Genomic DNA, 6,343 nt, shown 5'->3' on the forward strand with positions numbered 1-6,343 from the left:
TAGCTGCAGTATCCTGATACCTCAGCACTGCTTCTGCATTATTCTATAAACAGACAGAAAACAGTGTCAATAACTTTTATTTTTACATTGTGTCTTTACTTGTTGTGTCCACTAGGGGGAGCTGCACCTCTTAGAAGTTATAAGCCCTTTTTCCATCCAATTTTTTTACCATGCTATGCGCACAAACAAATTTGCCCCCAAAACGGTCTGGGAAACTGTTTTATTCGACTTGTTACTCACATGACAAGTTTGCTCTGCAGAGGTGGTTTTAGTTTTTTCTCGCTGCCAAATTGTTTCAACATTTGCATGGAAAACTGTAGCAAGTGTATTTCTGGTCCTAGCGCCATTCCTTATCCTAGTCAAGTGACATCAAACTGTCTAACATCTAAAGATTAGGAAAATCCAGGGGACCCTGAGTCCCCTCTGACTGTCTGTCCCTCTAGGCTTTCTACAGATATCCAGGAAAGCACTGATTCAATAGGATGAAACTTGGTAAGGACATTCTTTATCGCAAGTTATTGTGCCTGCTTTTCCACTATTGTTAAACTGCCCATATAATACATACACTATGGAGAGGGCAATTTGACTGTGATTTGCCCACCCATGTGCATAGAGTGGGTGTATGTCATGTTAATCTACTTGCTGGGGGATAAGTTTCAATGACATGCTTGTCTCTATTAAACATCCTCTGTTGTCATGGTGCTTGGTTTTTACAGGACGCAAGCCTTTCCTGTATGCTGTGGTCACAGTTCATCACAGAGCAGAGTGAACCACAATTCACACATTTACTTTTAATCTTTTATAAGAAAGCAGACACTGCAAGCTGTGTAGCGGAACCAGACGTGCAGGTGGTCCTGCTGCTGCTGACCCCTCACTGCAGTGCGGTCAAGGAGATATTGTTTCCTGACTGCAGTCTTATCTTTTCACTATGCATTACAATGCACAGCGGTTTCAACACACCTAAAGCATCCAGAAATAACTTTAAATGCACTGGCCCCTGTGCACGGTTTAGGTGACTGTAGCTGCAACATAATCCCATATTCTGTTCATATACAGGTCTCAGTTTTGAAAGAAATACATTGTAACGACGGACAGACTGGCTGATGTCAATCCAGAGCAGGAGGCAGTATAGAGAGTCCAGACACTGGACATTTATTATAGCAGTCAAATACTTCAGAACATACAGAGCCGAGCTCCACAGCTCCATTCACAGAGTCAGGTACTGCACACACATACAGTACATGAGCAAATACACCATTGCACACACATACAGTACATGAGGTCCATCTTATAAATAAATGGAATATTTGTTTCAAATCAACAGGTTAGCAGATTATACTGTTCTCATGTAATCTGAAAGGAGGCTAGAAGTCAAATTTAAGGGAGTTCCTGTGTTCACCATGTAGTGAATCTCCTCCTATCAGCTTTAAACACACAGGGCGACACGATTATTAGTACGTGTTAGTTAGTGTATTAGTCTTTTAATGCGAATTTACAGAGAAATATTAAACCACAATCCATACCACCCAATCCAGGTAAACATAATCTGTAAGGAGTCTAGGAGTCTAAGATAAATGATTAAAGATCTCTCATTTGTTTTTACCATGTTACACTGCTGCAGTTGACTTTTCAAAGGGGTGGAGCAGACCCCACCCCTCAGCATGTGTGACAAGAATCTGCCCTTTTCAGAATCTCCCTTTGCAGTTTAACAGGAGGTGTGGAGCTGCATTGAAGTATTCAGGAAGTCTGCTTCCCTCTCCCTCACTTACTGCAGGATTAACTCAACACGAGGTGCCCCTCCAGATCCAGAGGTTGAACGTTTCTGCTCAGGACAGTCTGGAGGTAAGAAATGGAATCAGGTTTTTTTAAAGATGCATTTTAATTTCAGGGGATATTCTAGAGGGTTTCTTCCTGCCTGAAAAAAGTTTATTCATGATGTGCAAATCCTTCCTTTACTAAGATAGCATCATGACTGTTGACAGCTGTGACCACTGATTTCTATAAAAGCTCTTCAGACTTTAGATTATCTTTGACTGCCTCAGAATTAAAAGATCACTTCATGTGCAGCAGGTATTCGGGCCACTAGACCCACACAGAGTCTGTGCTGTGTAGAGTTTGAGTGAGGGGTACAGGTTGGGCACGAACGCTTGCTCCAGAGAAAGTTAATTTAGTTGTAATGGCAGAGTGCTGTGCCAGTCAGTGGATAGGCATGCTGGAAAATTAAGAAAAAAAACATTTATTGAAAAAAAAAACTAAAAACAAGTGCAATGTTATTTTGCTGATGAGAGGTAACTTGTTTGTGTGGCTTGTTTATGTGTCAGTTATGTTACTTTTAGCCATGGTGTGCCACTGTATATTACATTCATGTAGAGGTTTAAGAATTTTACAAGTACACCATATTCCAATTAATTGCATATTGATGATTGCATATTCGTGTTAACTTTAAAAAGGTGAAACAGATTTCTTATTAAAATGCACATGCAGCAGATTCCTGCTAATTGCATACCCCATGTGCCCAGCAATTGTATGCATTTAACCAGCTGTATGCAATTATCAGGTATGCAATTAAAGGTACCTGTATTACATGCTATATGTTACTGATAATGGCACTCTCTGGTTAATTGCATAACACCTTGAGGCACACGGTGTATGTGATTAACAAGAATCTACAGTGATATGACTTAACATGATGTGCTTCATATTATTGATTTAGATTTCAGTGCAACTTGCATGAATTGTCTCTTAATAAATTCAGTAGGTACTGAACATTTCACCTGCCTAATTGTGTGTTTTTACAACTAGAAAAACAGGAACTTGCTCCCTCATATTGGCTGCATTTCTGTATTCAGGCTCAGTTTCAACCCTGCCTGCCTTCACTTCCTCTCCCTCACCACAGTCACTTATTCTTTCTCAGAAATGAACGCAGAGCGGACTGACCGCAGAAAAGGAGAAGGGTGTTCTGTTTTTGCGATGGTGTCTGCAGTTAACAGTACTGTGAGGTACACTTTCTATCTATATCTTTTCCTACAGATTGTACTCCTTATTACTGCACTGAGCCTGACTCCAGAAACCACAAAAAACAGAATCTGGTAATGCTCCTAAAACAGTTCAGAAGCAATGTATCGTTTGCTGAATGGTTAGTTTTCTAAATTATTTCCAATTCAAGTTTCCTGTCATTAATATTCAATTTATGAACAGGACCTTCACCATTTCATTGATTCATTTGCTCTGGTTTGTTCGTGCCTCTTGTTTCAGAGTCAGCACTGGCATGTATGTATTTGTCATCATTCCTTGACTATTCACGCGTAAGTAGAATTTAAAATTGCTCCCCAGAGTTGTTTTTTTATTGATCCAAGCAGACATTGGCTGCAGAAGTCAATGCTCCCTTCTTCTGATTATCAGTGATTTCTCATACCTGATGTTACGGCTGACAAAGACGAAGAGAGGGGAAGCAAATCAATCCACTCGAAGTGTGAGCAGCTTAGTTATTTCTAACAGTTTGAAGTACAGATATTAGACGAATGTCATTGATGTAACTTAAAAAAAAGGAGGGTGAGTAGATTCAAGAAAATGCACAGAGTCCTTTTCTTCAATCAGTTGTTAGGTTTATTGAAATATGCAGGGAGTCTGGTCCCAGGTACAGGACAAACAGAATACTCATCCTTACAATGTTTGCATGACATTAAATACCCTTCTGTATAGATGGTCCACCTCCTCTTTCTCTGACATTTAACCAATTGCAAAGGTACAACACATTATTCTATTACCATATATTTAATTTAGTGTGTGTGTGTGTGTGTGTGTGTGTGTGTGTGTGTGTGTGTGTGTGTGTGTAGTCTAGTGTGATGACCTCTGAACTCAGTGCATTCTTCAGACCCCTGGTGCCCCAAAAGGTCCATACATCTAGTTTTTGTCATCTTCCTTGTTCATATCTCTCCGTTTTGCTTGAGACCTTTTGAGTCCAGTGGCGTTATCTCTTATTCTCCATGAGAACCTTTGGGTCCAACGCCAGTCCCTGGGAGCCTTTTAGCCCCTTTATGCTTTGCATTCCAAAAGTCTTAGAGCCTGGCCCCTTCTGGTCCACAGCATTGTTATCTTGTTAGCTTGCTGTCAATGCTGGGCAAGAAGCTTGTAGTTGCAAGGTCTCTATCAATTGTTAGCAGTACATGCAATTTGATCCAAACAGTCTGCTATCTGCAATATTAGTCTCTTTTCAGAAAAGAACACCAGTATAGCTCTGCCAGTCCACATGCATAGCAAACTGCTAATCAATTCTCGATCCATGTTTTCCAACAGTCATTTTGTCTGTGCTGCACTTACTGGATTACAAGTGAAGCTGCTTCTCAGAAAGAAGATGAGGTTTTAGTGTAAAAGTACAAACTCACACTCTGAGCTCACAAGCAGTATCTTGTGAAATCGCCAGTATATTTTTGTAACGGTAGCTGGTGACCAGTTAGCACTTTGAGATTAAAATCATTACTGGGAGGAACTGAGAAGCGCTGCTAAAGTTTCAGGAAACTGATGTTTTCTATAAAGAGCAGTTGTGTTGCAGTTCCGTTTAGTTCCAGGCAGAATGCGGGCTGGGAAACTCTACCTTGTGATGTGTAAGTACTGTGATCTGATGCTTTGAACACGAATCCAGCATCATGCCTCCCTGGTGAGGGATTGATGGCTTGAAAGAGGCTGGCTTGTCAGTTTCAGGTGGTTTTTAAAAGGGAATGTTGGAGCAGGAGGATGTTGTTGGCTCTGTGCTGCAAAGCAGTTGTGTTTCATTAACAATAGTGGCGAGCACTTGGCATAAAAGAGATCAGTTCCTTGTTTTCAAACCTTTTTCATGGCTTAGAGATTGTATTGAACTGTATTGAGGTATGTGAGCTTATCAGTATCCAGCTTCCTCTGTCTGCTAAAGAAGCTTGTTCAGTTATATTGCTGTTAGTGTGTGTGTGTGTGTGTGTGTGTGTGTGTGTGTGTGTGTGGGGGGGGGGAGGGGGTCCCCACAAAGATATAACTCCTGAAAAAAACGTGGGGACGTCTCCATTTTGTAAAACACCTTTTTAAGAACTAAATATGCCTTAAAAAAAAAAAAAAAAAAAAAAAAAAAATCGTTTGCTAGTTTGTTGTCGACTTTCACCCTGTGTGGAGTTTTGTCTGACTGGAGTTAGAAATAGTAAATAAAAATATAGTGAGAGTCAATGAAAAGACCCCACTGTGTGTGTTCGTGTGTCTGTGTTTGTGTGTGTGTGTGTGTGTGTGTGTGTGTGTGTGTGTGTGTGTGTGTGTGTGTGTGTGTGTGTGTGTGTGTGTGTGTGTTGGTTGTGTGTGTGTGTGTGTGTGTGTGTGTGTGTGTGTGTGTGTGTGTTGTGTTGTGTGTGCAGTGTGTGTGTGTGTGGTGTGGTGTGTGTGTGTGTGTTGTGTGTGTGTGTGTGTGTGTGGGTTGGGTGTGTGTGTGTGTGTGTTGTGTGTGTGGGGTGTGTGTGTGTGTGTGTGTGTGTGTGTGTGTGTGTGTGTGTGTGTGTGTGTGTGTGTGTGTGTGTGTGTGTGTGTGTGTGTGTGTGTGTGTGTGTGTGTGTGTGTGTGTGTGTGTGTGTGTGTGTGTGTGTGTGTGTGTGTGTGTGTGTGTGTGTGTGTGTGTGTGTGTGTGTGTGTGTGTGTGTGTGTGGTTGATGATGGGTGTAACGGGGGGTGGTGTTGATGAGGATTGTTAAAAATCTTTATGAAAGGCTAATTTCATCTACTTTAACATTGTGTCATGAATACTCTCCTTTAATGTGATTTTTGCATAGCACTTGCTTCCACAGGTGGTCCAGTGTTGTAACTGCACTATACTAGACGGGGCTTGTCATGTGATTGGGGAGAGTTTGGCACTGCTTCCAAGCAGAAGGCAAATACTCAGAGAGGAATCATTTCAAGGAATAAAAATACAAGAAAAGAAACTGCAATAATTTAACGGCTCCTTCCTGACACTAATTGGTTTCTTGACAGTTGTATTCTGCTATAATTTAATTGTCGTTTTCATGGAGACTCCAAATTAGGAAAAAAAATACAAAATTCTAGCAATTAAAAGCACAAAAGATCAGCGCTTTCTAAGGGTTACATTTCTTACAGGATTTTCAGATGTGTTGTAGAGTCTGGCATTGTGTTGTAATGTGTGGCATTGTGTTGTAATGAGTGGCATTGTGTTGTAATGTGTGGCATTGTGTTGTAATGTGTGGCATTGTGTTGTAATGAGTGGCATTGTGTTGTAATGTGTGGCATTGTGTTGTAATGTGTGGCATTGTGTTTCTCTAAATACCTGAACAGACAATAATCATATCAATCAAAAGTGGTCCAGATCAAAATGTCC

General features: G+C 40.9%; 1 protein-coding gene and 1 long non-coding RNA gene across 8 annotated transcripts in view; both read left to right on the top strand.

Moving 5' to 3' along the window:
- The window catches only part of LOC121307240 (Fc receptor-like protein 5), a 92,577-nt gene that overhangs the window by 26,957 nt on the left and 59,277 nt on the right, over window positions 1-6,343 (top strand). The gene's annotated exons all lie outside the window — the stretch shown is intronic.
- The window catches only part of LOC121307241, a 13,357-nt gene continuing 8,737 nt past the window's right edge, over window positions 1,724-6,343 (top strand). The window contains exon 1 of the long non-coding RNA XR_005948295.1: window positions 1,724-1,842. This is a non-coding gene — a long non-coding RNA (uncharacterized LOC121307241). The remainder of the gene's footprint in view (window positions 1,843-6,343) is intronic.

This window comes from Polyodon spathula, chromosome 54 (assembly GCF_017654505.1).
Source record: "Polyodon spathula isolate WHYD16114869_AA chromosome 54, ASM1765450v1, whole genome shotgun sequence".
Taxonomy (NCBI): Eukaryota; Metazoa; Chordata; class Actinopteri; order Acipenseriformes; family Polyodontidae; genus Polyodon; species Polyodon spathula.